At 44.2% G+C, this 15,183-nt stretch overlaps 1 protein-coding gene across 6 annotated transcripts in view; it reads right to left on the bottom strand.

Annotated features, from left to right (window-relative positions):
* Nucleotides 1–12,736, bottom strand: part of ITGB6 (integrin subunit beta 6) — a 158,961-nt gene extending 146,225 nt beyond the window's left edge. Inside the window, exons 1-2 of one of the 6 annotated variants that reach the window (XM_070070781.1) lie at nucleotides 12,647–12,729; nucleotides 12,387–12,520 (exon numbers count right to left, since the gene is read on the bottom strand). The gene's annotated coding sequence lies outside the window, so the exon portion shown is untranslated. Of the gene's footprint in view, nucleotides 1–12,386 lie in introns of all 6 variants that reach the window. The other 5 variants (XM_017342883.3, XM_070070782.1, XM_017342884.3 and 2 more) reach the window with 5 other exon arrangements.
* Nucleotides 12,737–15,183: the final 2,447 nt, after the last annotated feature.

Genomic DNA, 15,183 nt, shown 5'->3' with positions numbered 1-15,183 from the left:
CACAAAGAGCAAAGCTCTTCTTCCCCTCCCCAGCTACTCCACTCGGTCTGATTGTGGGCCCAAATACAGGCCTTCCCTGAAGCTGCTGGCCTGATGACAAAAGTTCCAGGACTTCCCGGAAAGGAAGCGAGGTCATGGTGAAGTCATAGCACTGCATCAAGAAGGGGAATTCTCAGGAATGGGTACCTGCAGGGAAGGAAGCTTTCTCAACCTATAGCCAGGAATATTTCCTGGACTATCTCTGTCCCCACAAGCTTTGCTTCATTTCTTGCTGGCAATGAAGTGTAGGTGTCTTGGACTCTTGGGCAAATATGTTTGATTCATCCTGGCTCCATTCCAATCCAGGCTGTCCCTGCCCTGGGCCACAGCAGCTGCAGGTGACTCATATCATCTCAGTCTCATTCCTGCAGATAGCAGGCTGGCTTTATTGTTTTAGGAAAGTTCCACCAGTACCCTGGACTTGCCTTAAAGCAAACAGCTCTTAGAGATCAGGGACTGCCTCTTCCTACCATTATTTTTAGCAATTAGTGCAATGCTTTGCATGTGGCCGGCACTCAGAAAATAAGTATTGCATCAACTGAAGGCATGAGGTGTTTTATGTGGAGTTGGGAGTATTGTGTCAAGGTTCTCCAAACAGGACCAACTGGGTTGGGTAGAGGCAGTCACAGAGACAGGTATCTTAAGGAAAATCCAAAATCTGTAGGGCACACTAGCCAAAATTTAGAATCAGCCAAGGTGTCCATCATCATATGAATGGCTAAAGAAAAATGTAGGTATATATGAATATTAATCATCTATTTAAAAATAAGGAAATTCTACCATTTGCAGCAAAATGGATGCAAGTGGAAGATATCATATTATGCTGATTGAAATAAACCAGACTCAGAAAGACAGATACCACATGTTCTCTCTTATATATGGGAGCTAAAATTTAAAAAATAAGTAAGAGAAATGTCTGTATTGCTATTTCAGCAAATATAGTTTTGTAAAACTTTGTTTTATACCTTTAATCAATCCAATGCTTAAGAATGTTATACTTCTATAGTTTTAACGATCTGTGATTACTTTAAAATTTACCATATATGGGTAATGTGGTCATTTTTCCATTCTATTTTTGTTTACAGCCATTGTCTACATCCCCATTAAACTAGGGTCTTCTACTTTTTACTTGTTAAACTTCTTATTCAGTGAAGCATTAAGCCCATTTTACTGTAATGTAAACTTAAAATATGTCATCTCAAAAAAAAAAAAAAGAGGGAGAAGGAAGGAGGATGGGAGGGAGAGGGGAGAGAAGAAGGGAGGGAGGAAGAGGATATTACTATATTCTTAGAATTGTATCTGCAAATCACATTGAATTTGATAAAAGCTAATTAAAAATTTAAAAAACACAAAGCAAAGCAAAACAAAACTAAAAACCAAAATTCACAGGGCAGGCTATCAGCTTGGAAATGCAGGCAAGTATTGGTGCTGTAGTCTTAGGTTAGAATTTCTTCTCTGGAAAACCTCTGCTTTTAAGGCCTTGGACTAATTAGACTGAGCCCACCTAAGTTATAAAGCTTTTTACTTAAAGCCAACTGATTGTAGATATTAATCACATCCAAAATATCTTCACAGAACACCTAAATTGGTGTTTCATTAAGTAACTGTAACCTAGCAAAATTGAAATAAAGCAAACTATAACATCCCACATCAAATTATGTCTGCAGACACGGCCACCATAAACACTATGATCAAAACAAAAAAACTACCACCAAAGAAACTACAGAATAAAAAGCCAATCACAGACAGCTGGCCTCAGTTTAGAGTGCCAGCTCCAAAATGCTCACAACACAGTGCCTGCCATCAAGGAGGTAACTTAGTGTTGAGGGAATCACACTGGTAGACTGATAGTTAACAACTGGTGTAATAAGTACTATAACCAAGAGGTAAGCAAAACTTGCTTACTGCTGTTTAGAGTTGGGTAACCTAGAAGTGTTCAGAATGACCTTGGTAACCCAAGACAAGGTGTGACGTCAGCCAGGCTATTATTAAAACCTTAGCTACTCTATGGAGAGAGTTCAAGATCCTTTAAATAAATGGAGTCCCAATGGCCACAAATGTCAGAGCACCTCCAGGCGACCTGGGTGTTTGGGGAAAGACCTGGAAGTCAGCCTGCATGTTGGTCAGAAGCTCCAGGCCCTGTCCTGCTTTTAATCTGAAGTCATGGAGATAAATCCTGAAGAAATGGATGCCTGGGAGGGGCAGGTTCCTGCCTCTTCTCCGCCTACTGCCTTACCCAGGGAAATGAGGCCCCTGGCCAACCTCAGCAGCATTTCTATTTCTGGAAGGGGAGCATTGCGTCCCGATTCCTTTCCCCCGGGGAGATGTAAGCAGCCTGGAGGCCTATGTTTACTTCACGGTGCTGACGGCTTTTCTGATGCACCTATTTTCTAGTTTTCTCTCCAGTCACATCTGTTGTTAAAGATTGGCCTCGAGAAATTTAGTTGCGGATCCATTGCTTACAGCATGATGGAGGGGTTGGATCTCCCTCCTTCCTCTTTTCTGCATAGAAACACGATGACTATACAAGATAGCACAAAGTCCCTACATTCACACACCAGTCTGTGCTCTCAAATCCAAGGGTAAGACCCCAAGCCTAGGGCTGCAGTCATAGGTAAATCTGCTGTGGCATCTTGCATGAGCACAGGGTCTGAGGAGAGCCGAGGTACTCATGGGTACAGAAAACATGGCTGCTGAGGTGTCATGATCAGAGTCAGAATCTGGCTGGTCAGAAAAGAACTCAAAATCTGCAACTTGCAGCCTAAGAAGAGTCTGGAATGCATGGCCTCAAACCTCCTAGTGTGTCTCTCAGGAGGGTGGGATTAGAAGGGGCACAGAGAAACCCTCAATTTCTCTACTATACACCTCTTTGTTGCGTAACTTTGATACTAAGAATATATATTCCTTTTGTAATTAGAAATTAAAAGCCAGATTATGTGTGGGGAGCAACTCAGACTAGACTAAGTTACTGGAATTAAGACTTATTCTATGCATCTGCTCTCCCACAATATGGCGCTGGGAGAGGAGTAAACAACTTCTACACAGCTGCCTCTCGCCAATTTGACTGATGAGCTGCAGCAGCTGATCCTGCTCCTGATTGGAGGAGAGCAGCATGCTCGGTGTGTGGGTAGCAGAGCATGGATTGGTGGAAGAGGACTATAAAGGAGGAGAGAGACAACATGCACCAGGAACATCCGAGGAACATCTGAGCAGCCCCGGAGAGAGCCCGCCGGCGGTGTGCCGCTCCCCCACGGAAGTGGGGAAAGTGGCAGGGGGAACCGCCCCTCCACGGAGGTGGAGGGGTTGCCAGTCAACCCGGGAAGGACCAGCAGCAAACCCGGGAAGGGCCGAGCAGACAAAAGAACAGCGCAGGGTCCTGTGTCATTCCTCCGCGAAGAGGGGAAGCGACAATTATGGTCTAAGATAATTGATTACTTGCCCTGAGAGCAACAGCAACACAGAGCACCAACTGACCCTGGCAGGGAAATGCCCTCAACCCAGCACGCATGCACCTCGTCAGCAGGTTACAGGTGACTTGGCTCTTCTATTTCTTGCTGCTGGTTTTAAAAGCACTCCCTCTGCAGGATAACGCACTCAGGGCAGCTTCCACCTGCTAAGTTTCTGTGCCGGGAGGTCCTACCACCCCACCTACACCTGATGGCTGGTCAATGGCAAGTGATGGCAGTGACCATCTGAGTGTTTATCTGCCAAGCAGCTTGGGTTCGGGGCTGACGTGCAGTTTACTTATCATGCAGAGCTGCAGCTGGAGGTGGCCGGCGTGAATTGGCATCTGCTTTTGCAGAGCACGATTTCTGCAAATAATTAACCACCAGAACTCTTGATTCTCTCTAATTAATGAAGAGAAAGCCTGGAATCTTCAAAGTCCACAGATGTCATGCTGCCATTGTGTCACGATTGATCTCCTTTGTTCTAGACCCAAGAGCATGCCTCTCCTAATTCTTTATAAATTGAATTTTCCTATTACTAGTTGTGACAGCTAAGTAACATGACTTCAGAAATTCACCCGCAGTTCATGCCAGTATTCGAGCTGAAATAATAATAACTTTAAAAAAGAACCCTCATGGAACAAGCTTGCTGTCTCTGGCCCAGAGTTAATCCTAGTGAACAGACACCTACTGAAAGGAGGGTCGTTACTTAGTTCTAATCGATCTTGCTAAGTGGAGTCTGAATTATTGGGAATTCTGCTATAGAGCGAACAAGAAGATGCTTCCTGTTCTCTGTCCACCTCCCATGAGGCCAGGATGCAAGATGATGGAACTTTGCTCCCACGGGATAGGGACTCCCAATGGGGACCTTAACAGAGTTGAGTTCCATGGGGGAACAGCCAGTGTGCTGTCCTGGCAGCCTGAGATCTCAATCTTGCAGGAAAAGATGCAGCGTTGTGGTTATCATTGCAAATGGCCTACGCCTCTGGACTCATTCTGAGCGTACACTGAAATCTCCTAGCTGTTAAACACTGAGTCAGATCCTGTCACTCTGCTCCCCACACTCCATTGGCCCCCATCCCTCTAAAAGATAGCTAAATATATACACATCAGCTTATGAGGGCGTACCCATGTGACCACTGTCTCCTCTGCGACCTCACTCTGTTGCAGGCACATGGCTCCCTCAGTATTCCACCAACACCCTAAGCATGCTCCCTCCTTGGGGCCTGTGCCTTGGCTGTGCAGTCTGTCTGTAGCGCCAATTTCCAGATGTCCACTTGGCTCACTTGTTCTCATCCTTTAAAATGTTGCTCCAATGTCTCCGTCTTAGGGAGACCTTTTGTTGACCACCCCATCTAAAATAAAGCCCTCTCCCATAGCACCCTCATTCTTTGTACATTGCTGGGTTTTCTTCTTTTACTTTCTGACATACCATATAATTTCCTTATTATGTATTTGTTATTAAATCTGTGCCTCCTATACTTCATTGTAGAGTATAAGTTTCACAAGAACAGGGCTTCTTGTCTATTTTGTTCACTAATGTATTCCCAGCAACTAGAACCCTGCTAATTCAATAAATATTTTGTAAAAGGAATGAATCAGCCATCACCAAATGAGTGTTTGCTGTCGTGTGTGAAGACTGCATGTACCCATCCAACATGACTGTTCAAACATCTTATAAAGGCTGGGGTAGGAGCTACCGCTTTTTCTTTCTCAAGTGTCTGGGTTAAGTCCTGCTGTTCTCTTTGGCTGCCAAATGTTAATAATTAAAGCAAACAGTGTTATCAGAGTTAAATATTACTTGGGGTGTTGATTTCTTTCCTGGTAAGTTCTTACAGGAGGAAGCTAGTGTGGGACTGGCTAAGAATGGTGCTTTGGAGGTCGTTTCTGCTACATATTTTGAATGTGATTTGTCCCTGCCAACATTCAGGATGAAATTTACTTGCCAATGTAATGATATTGAGAGGTGGTGGGGCCTTTAAGAGTTAATTAAGTCATGAGCCTATTTTCTTAATTTTAGGGAAAAAAGGCTTAACGGTTGTTAGGAGGTAGGACCAGGACCTGCATTCTGCTTACAAGTCATTTCTGTTCATAATGCTTTTCAGATCAGAATGACAACCAGCCTGTTTTCCTGGTTTTTGGCCCCTAGGTGCATGTTCTTTCTCTTGGGTCCACAGACAGTTGGGCAGTGCTCAGAGGAACTGGAAAGCAGAAATGAATGTGGTGGTAATGGAAGTGAGGGTAGTCCTTGGTGTCACTCGATAGTGAGGAGGAAGCATTCCTTGGTGCCCAAGAAACGAGCAAATATGCTAAGGGAAAAAAAAAAAAAAAGCTTTGGAGAGGCAGTTGCACTCAAGCCAACAACCTCTGATTTCTCTACGAGTTATTTCTATGCACCGATTCCTGTTCCAGATTCTTTGCATTGATAAGCACTTGCTGAATCCTGCCTGTGTGTGTGACTTGCTAGGGTTAGACAGATCTGGCAGAGATTCCAGCATAGACAACCAGGGTTCTGGGAAGTGGATGGCTCCAGCCTTCTGTGCATACTTGACTCGTGCCTTATATCAATCTAATCCTTACTCAGGGGGCCTGACCAGAGAGGAAAACATGCATGCGTTCACTTAACAAGTCCGCTCGTGCTGGGCTGCGTGCTGTCATGGCACGAGGCTCAGAGGTAGAATGTAGCCCTGATTCTACACCTGCTTGTTGGGTAACTTTGGCCACTCATCTCCTTGCACCGTCGTTTCTGCTACATATTTTGAATGTGATTTGTCCCTGCCAACATTCAGGATGAAATTTACTTACCAATGTAATGATATTGAGAGGTGGTGGGGCCTTTAAGAGTTAATTAAGTCATGAGCCTATTTTCTTAATTTTAGGGAAAAAAGGCTTAACGGTTGTTAGGAGGTAGGACCAGGACCTGCATTCTGCTTACAAGTCATTTCTGTTCATAATGCTTTTCAGATCAGAATGACAACCAGCCTGTTTTCCTCCTGGAGCTACAACTGAAATGGTTGCATGAGCAAAAATGGATTTTTACCAATCCAAAGTGGATTATAACTGAAGTAGCCTCTCTAATTTAGAGGATGTGCAGAGGTCAGAGATGAGACTATGGGCTCAGCATTATGGAAGTAGAAGTATGAATTACTGTGTTTTTTGGATATTCTAAATTCAAATTCCAAGACTGACATTTAAAGCATCCCTCTAAAGCCGAGTTTGGCACAGTGCTCTGGTTCTAAATAGCAAAATTGACCTTCCCTCTTAGACTCATATCCTAAATTATTCTGCGGATTCTTCCTCCAGACAACCCACCTGAAGCAGCCTCCAGGACACTCCTGCTGATTTACAACTGCAATCTTGCTAAGAGGAATGGAAGAAAGCCAGGATGAGTTTCTGTTAGACAGAATTACTGGCGTGAAATACTAACATCGCTACAACCTGGCATATAACTGACGGCCACATACCTGCTCCTCCTTTCTTACTTCACTGAAATAGGTCATTTGTTGGAAAACTAAGGCAGTCTTGTTCCTTAACTTCCCTGTCTCCCCCAACCCCAAGGAATGAAGAACAAGGCTGCTGATGGCGCTATTTAGCGTGTGCTTGAACGTGGCTCCTGGAAGCCAGCCGTGGACCTGGGAGCCTTCTCTTGTTCAATTCCCATGTCAGTGGTTTGTCTTTGAGTGTCTGTGACTTCTGAGTGCATAGCTCTGTTTCCTGCCTTTATAGAAGGAATAAAGAGGATGAGGCGGGATGCAAGCAGGAAGCTCCAGCTGTCGCTGGTTAAGATGCAATGATTGACTGTGAATTGGCCATTTGGCTCATGTCAAATATTATTCACATGAAGAATGGCATCCCTTTCACTAGTATTTGTCTTCTTCCAGAACTTGACTCAAGCTATCAATTAGTCAATCAAATATTTATTGAACTTCCCTCCCAATTTTGCATGAAGTACAAATGGTACAACAAGAAATAAAATCTTGTAAGGTATCCAGAACTTAGCTTGGAAAATAAGATAGTTGTTCATTAAGAGTGGAAAACCGAGACCTGTGTTGTGGTGCCAGTGGATGCTTACAACACCAGCATCCCATGTGGGAGTGACAGTTTGAGTTCCTGCTGCCCCACTTTTCATCCAGCTCCCCGTTAATGCACCAGGGAAGGAAGCAGAAGATGGCCCCTGCTACTCATGTGGGAGACTCAGTTGGAGTTCCTGACTTCAGCCTGTCCCAGCCCTACCTGTTGTAGCCATTTAGGAAGTGAGCCAGCAGATGGAAGATCTTTCTGTCACTCTGCCTTTCAAATAAATAAATCTTTAAAAGATAAAAAGAGTGGGAAACTGAAATGGCGATGGTGCCCAGTGAACACACAGGCAATGTGAGTGAATGGACAAAGCTGCATCATAATAGCGCCTTAGACCACATTCTTTTCATTGCACAGACACATTTTCCTTGTATGTAAATACAGGAATGCATGCTTAGCACAGGAATATTCTTTCTTCCATGAAATAGGAGTCCTCTTGGGCTCTCTAGAGGTGAGAATATCTTCCTTGATTCTTCTATAGAGTAGGGTAAGTGCCAAGCTGAATGCCAAGCAAGCACCGTGGGGAGCGCTACAGGGAACTGATGGGTCCATGTCCGAGTAGGGAGCTTGTGGGCCACTGGGAGAGAGCAGCTCTTTGCTAAGCACCATATTGCTTCATTGCTGCGTGAGAATGGGAGCTTGATTATATATGATGTTTTCAAACTCTTCTAAAACAGTGTACTTCCCCAAAGACATCTTGAGAGGTATTGCAATTTTTCTCCCTTAGATTCTTTTAGGTTTGTTTAGTTCTTCATTTCCCCCCAAGTGGATGGGAGGCTCTTAAGTGAAGGCCAAGGTTCTTCCTGATTTGCCTGCTCACAGCTGCTGGGCAGTGCTATGGTCTCATTCTCAGGCTCACCAAGACAGAACAGACCTCTCCCTATGGTACAGTCAAAGCCACATAGAGCAGTGCACCAATGCATGAGTACTGATGATCCAGGGAAGCAGGTGGTTCTTACAAAGTGGCCGGGTTACAGATTGATAACCTTGAAAAGGTCTCCATGGAAGATTGCAAAATGTTCACAAATGCCTCCCCTCCTTGTCTTCTGGCTTCTCTACTTCTCTTCACATCTAAAAGTCTATTTCTGTGCTCCTTGATTCTGGGTTTGGCAGTGTGACTCATTTTGGCCACTAGGCTATTAACAAGCATGGTATAAGTCAAGTCTTGAAAAGTACTTGTACACCAAAGCTTGCCAACTCCTACCGCACTAGATGCAAGGGACCACTGTAAAAATACACTCTGGCCGGCGCCACGGCTCACTTGGCTAATCCTCTGCCAGCGGCACCAGCACCCCAGGTTCTAGTCCCGGTCGGGGCGCCGGATTCTGTCCTGGTTACTCCTCTTCCAGTCCAGCTCTCTGCTGTGGCCCAGGAAGGCAGTGGAGGATGGCCCAAGTGCTTGGGCCCTGCACCCACATAGGAGAGACCAGAAGGAAGCACCTGGCTCCTGGCTTTGGATTGGTGCAGTGTGCTGGCCATGGCGGCCATTTGTGGGGTGAACCAACGGAAGGAAGACTTTCTGTCTCTGTCTCTCACTAACTCTGTCAAAACAAACAAACAAACAAACACCTCAAACTAGCCTTCTAGAAATACCATAGAAAGGAGAACTGAGGCACACACTCCAGCAGACAGCCTATTGGCTGCCAGGCTCTGTCAGTGTGGCTTGTCCTAGGCCTACAATCTGTTCCAAAGGAGACCTACAAACAAACTGCCCAGCTGAGCCTAGCCCAAATTGCCAGCCACAATTTGAACTAATAAATTAGTTTACAGTTGTGAACTAATAAATGATCAATGCTTGAAAAACAACAGAAAAACAACACACTATGTTGCACAACCCAATAGGGGGCCAGATTCTGCTTGCTGGTCTCAGTTTGCTCCATGCAAACAGAATGATGTCTACACAGCTCCATAGGAAAGATACTTCTGAGATCATAGGAACTCTGTGCAAGGATACTGTACCAGTTCCTTCCTCCTGCATCCCCAAGTCAGTCCTCTGCCTGTATGCATGCCTCTGATAAAAGGGTGTGTGTGGAAATCAGTAACCAGGAAGGACAAAGGTAGGAACTGTACTGTTTATTGACCTTGAAGTCAAGTTTATCAGTTTCAGTTTATGTCTCAATTGGGAATTTTCATGAACAGAGGAGAGAAAGAGAGAGGAATGTTATCAACATGGGACTGGTATGCGTTCCTTATAAATGGATGAGTTTGGTCCCCTTTTGCCTTCTCTTGCCATCTTTGGCTCTTTCACAATGAGAAGATGCAGACAAAGATCCTCATCAAATCCCGGCTCCTTGATCTTGGACTCCGCAGCTGGAAGCCAATACATTTCTGCTCATGTTAATCCAGTCCATTTGGCAGCAGAGAATGGACTATATTGTTAGGGAATTAAAAATTTGGGAATCTTGTAAGGGATGGAAACCCTTGAAAGATTTTTAAACAAACAAGAGTTACATTCTGATTCGTAGTTCTGAAAGACAATGGATGCTAGAAAATTGGTGACTCAGAGGTGGGGAGATCAGCTGGGAAGTTGTTAAAGAAGTTGAGGCAAGAGAGAATGAACTACAGGGACAATGAACGTTGCAGAGGAGAGGCTGACCCACAGACCCTGTGACTCAGAGTGGACATGGCATGGCAGTGGTTAGAGAAGGCGGGATGACAGCAGTGAAGAGAGCTGCACAAGCCCGAGGTTTCCTGCCCAGGCTTCTGATTGAAGGAACTTGGTATAGCAGAGCTGTGTGTGTGAGTGAGCTTTGTGTGGTTCAGCAGAAGATGTAGCATAAAATCACAATTAGACATCCAGTGTCCACCAACCTCCTGTGGCGGTCCCCCAAGAGGCAGATGCTGGGCCAGCTAACTTCTTGCTTCTGGATTGTACGACAGTGTTTTCAAGCAGCGTGATGATGAGAACTATGGAGAAAATGGGCAGAGGAAAGGAGGAAGCACAGATAATGGTTCAGAGTGCTTCGGTGTGAAACTGAATGCTGGCAGCTTGAAGGACAGTCAAGGGTCTTCTGTTGGGAACTCCAACCAAAAATAGCAACCGGGGCTGGCCCAGCCAGATCGCAGGCCCGTGCTCTGTGGCTACGTGCGGGTGCCATCCCTGTAAGCAGGCTGGGTGGATCCCCAGATGACCTTGGCCTAAAGTTAGCTCTCCCAATCGCCGGTGGCTGAGTTCCAAAGCAGCAGCAATAGCAGCTGACAGCTTTGGAAGTGTATTTTCTCCTCCGAAGAAAAAGTGCCCACAAGCAATACATTTCCCAAGTGATTATCCTTCCCGGTTAGACTCAGAGCCCTGCGGCTGGAAATTTGCCTATGGTTTCCGTAAGGCCATTTAAAAAATCGTTTTTTGCTTCAGTCAAAATACCTTGAACCTCTCGGGTAACTCAGAAGAATCAAAGTGTAAGTTCTACCCCTGGGAAATATGCCCAAGGAAGGCCTGCTTGCGTGCTTCAGTTCATTAGAGTATCTTTTCGCCTTCTACATATCACAATAAAAGTAAATTAGAGCACAAGGATTCAAAGGCAGAGAGGGAATCTATCCCTAACAATCAGAAGTAAATGCCACCCCTGGGGATCTGAAATTGGAAATATGAGATTCCGCTAACTTGGAGACTCTCAGATAAAAAAATTCTTGCTGTCACCGAGAGCTCAGTTCGAAGCACCTGGTAGTAAGTTTGCTCTGGTGTACAGTCACTGGGGAAAACAGAGATTGCAGCAGTATTACCGTGCATGTAAACTGAACTTCAGATTCTGTGCTTCTTCCAGGGAACACTAGAGGGCGTAAGTCAGATAGAAGAAAAAGGCTATCATGGGAATGAATGGGAATGAAGAGGAGAGGACTGTGACCAAGAGGGCCGGTCTGCATCTCCTGACGACAGAATCTCACAGGCACTTGACAAAGTGACTAGATGTAAAATCCAGTATTAACAATTTGTATCCATGATCTCTGAGGCTGTTCAGAATCCAAAACACTAGAGAAGAGCTATTGCTCTCTGACCAGAATCTGTTTTCTGTCCATTTTAGGCATTTTGAAAGCCGATACAGTCCAGCTCTGTCTGTGAGACGCTGCTGTTAGAGGACCCACCATTGGGATGAATCACCTTTCACAGATACACAGGATACTTTTTCTTAGGGCTGGTGATGATACTTGGCGTTTTCACAGTGAATAGTAATGGAATGACATTTTCAGACCCTTGTGAGAATCAGATGTGCTCTTTGAAGCCCACCTCTGCCCATTTTCTCTATAGTTCTCATCGTTACAGGAAAACACAATTGAACAATCCAGAAACAAGGAAGTTAGCTGGCCCAGGGTCATGCACTTGTCTATGAGAACTGATGGTGGTTTTTCTTATTGAAATTCCCAGTTCCTCAGTCCCTTTGTGCTGTGCCTTGGAAAATGCCAAAAGATTTATAAAGGCAGAGTCTCATCACCAATATTTTAAATAATAAGTAAATTGCTACAATCAGAAACAAATACTTTAAAATTTTAACAAGAGATTATTCAATTGATTATGAAAATATTTTACTAATTTTTCCATGAAATACTGTCCTTAAACCTGATTTGTTTTTGAAATATAGCTGTTAAAAGCATGTGTGAAACTGATTGTAGAAAAAAATCACTATAGAGCATGCTAAAGGTTAATAATGATCTGTCCTTATGCAAACCTGGGGGTCAGACTCACCTGGACATTAATGTCTACAGAGTAGAAATGACACTGGGAACTTCCCCAAGCAGACGCTTTGGAAACGATCAATGACACTGACAAGAAACACTCGGCTAGGAAATTGCAGTTTGTGCTCATTAGCCATGCATTATACTACTCACCTCTCAGGGCAGAATCTTTAATTTCAGAAAGTGCTGACGTGTGTTACTGCACCCGTTATCAAGTCTTTGGCAGAAATGCCATTTATCCTTGCGGTGGTAATGACCGGATTTAAAACATTCTGGTGTCACCATCCCTGAAAAAGCACATTCATTTGAATATTTCTTCCACAGGCATAGTGAAATATTTCATGAAGGCACATGGGTGTAGCGTCCTAGGGAGAGATATTGCCGGTGAATGACAGAACGTCTGGTTGACTTACAGGAAATCCCAAGTGCTCGTATGAGAATAGGTTAGGTTTAGATTGACGAGCAAATGTGTAGCCAGACTTCTGGCTGACAAATGGCAGAACTATGCCAGTGCATTTCACTTCTCTGGAGAGAGACCAAAAGTGAAACAGGAGGATCAAGTTCATTCCATAAAGGACATTGAAACCTCGTGGATGGCAGGGTGCCGCGAGAGTGAGCACGTATAGTTAGTAATGCCCCCAGATAGTATTGGGTGACTTCTCAGTTGGGTTCATGTCCAAGCGAGTGATCAAATCCTAAACAATCACTGCTGTGTCCCGGGTGTGTTTATCTTGACTTTGCTTCGGAGGATCCTTGTATCTTCAGGAGGAGTCTGTTTTACTGGGTGTGTTGGTTTAAAGCCACTAGCATCTAAAAATGGCATGTTTGTGCGAACTAGAAACTGAAAACAACAACTGATGAGATTAGTATTAAAAATGGTGCCAAGCATTAAATGGTCCAGGTAGAATTAGACTTTTTCCAACTGTGCAGAGCCGAGAAGAGATGGATCCATTCAGCGTCTGTCAAGGATGAATTGTTTGGACCGTGCTGTTTCCGAGTGAGGGTGAAAGTTCAGAAATTTCGGTCTGCCTTCAAGGCAGTGGTGTGATAGTAAGGATGGATACTGTTCACTGAGTTCCTAAGATGTGGCCCCCTCCTGCTCAGTGCTCGACAAACATTGTCTCATCACCACCATACCACAAGGTGGAGTTTATGATTGTTTGTATCTTAGGTGGACCTGAGATTTAGGGACAACAGTTCACTTGTCCAAGATTGCACAGTAATGAGTGACCACATCAGAATTTAAACTCCCATGTAATCCAAAGCCTTTTCCATCATGTCCCATTGTTTATTGGACATCTGATGAACAGAACCAATCAAGGTTTGGCAGCTTGCAAGTCCTGTAGTGTCTGGTGGGTATTGAGGCAGGAACAACAAAGAACCAAGATACCTGGGTTTGAATTTTGGCTGTAGCATTTACTGGCTGTGTGATCTTGGAAAATTTCTGAACCTCTCTGAACCATCTCTTCATCTATGAAAAGGGCAAGTGTATTTGCGTGCATTGTGGGGTATTAGACTTTAAAACTGCTTTTCATTTCTAACCTTTGATTTCATGAGCTTTCACGGAGCTTTTAATTTTCCTGTAATTGAGGTGCATGCTTGGCCTTTTGCTCCTTAAGTGAACTCAGATGTGAAGAAATGTTTCCATGTGAAATTCAAGCACTGAGTTAATTTCTGCCGTAGAGATATTAGGCCTCCCTGTAAGATTCTATCCTTATGTGGGTTGCCCTGGCACAGTCTCTTCGTTTTGCTGGTGGATGACTCCGCTGTGTGCTGAGTACAATGTCACCTTCCTAAGTGAGCCATGGAGAGGACTGTAGGACATGCTAGAAGTGAAAAATGATATTTCACAATATTTTCACAAAAGAAAACAACTGCAGTTGCTTTCATATGAAGGCAGTAAAGATTACATCCAATGAATGAGAAAACCAAATATTCAAGTGGTTGCCTGTTTTGTATGCTTTGTTCTACTTCTGTAAGTTAATGAGTTTATTTATTGTAGCCCTCTCCTTATGTAAAATTCAATAGGCCCATGAGCTTTCCCTGAAAATGGCTGTCTACTCTGGGAACGACCACCACTTGCTTGTTTGGCGTGCACCCATTGTCCTGTTGATGGAAATATATACATTGGCTCTCCAACCACGCATAGTCCTCATCCGCTGCTCTGCATTCTTGAGGATCAAATGACATAGGCCATGCTGTATGTAGGGAGCAGTGTTAGAAAATGCCTTTGATGTTGGGCCTTGAAACATTCAATGGTTAAACCCAAGCTTTTGCTATTTGACCAAATGCCAAATGTGCTACCCTAAATATGATCTTAGATAACTGGATGGAAAAATAAGGTAAAACCACTGGAAAAATATTTCAAAACTATTTTGCAGAGGTAATTCGGGTAAAGCTTTGATCAATTGGAAAGTGAGTTGGGGAGGTTATCCTAGCTAATTAGGAAAAAAGGCAAAACACTTCATAATGAGTCATTTAGTATACACTGAGTGCCTCCAATGTATATAGTATTATACATTCAAAGGGGGCAAAAGTTCATAAACTGCTTCTACCCAAAGCATCTTCTGGTTTTCCTCAAGTATTGTTGAAGATTTTCCTCTATTTCCTCCCATTATTTTTCTTTTTTAAAATATTTATTTATTTGAAAGGCAGAGTTATAGAGAGGCAGAGACAGAGGCAGAGAGGCCTTCCATCTCTTGGTTCACTCCCCAGATGGCTGCTGTAAGCCCAAGCTGTGCTGATCCAATGCCAGGAGCTTCTTCTAGGTCTCCCACGTGGGTGCAGCAGCCCAAGGACTTGGGCCATCTTCTACTGCTTTCTCAGGCCATAGTTAAGAGCTGGATAGTAAGTGGAGCAGCTAGGATTCGAACCAGCACCCATATGGGATGCTGGCACTGCAGGTTGTGGCTGTACACGCTTTACCACAGCGCTGGGCCCCATTCCTTTT

The sequence above is a fragment of the Oryctolagus cuniculus genome, chromosome 3 (assembly GCF_964237555.1).
Source record: "Oryctolagus cuniculus chromosome 3, mOryCun1.1, whole genome shotgun sequence".
In the NCBI taxonomy this organism is placed as follows: Eukaryota; Metazoa; Chordata; class Mammalia; order Lagomorpha; family Leporidae; genus Oryctolagus; species Oryctolagus cuniculus.
This window is presented reverse-complemented; position numbering and strand designations above follow the sequence as displayed.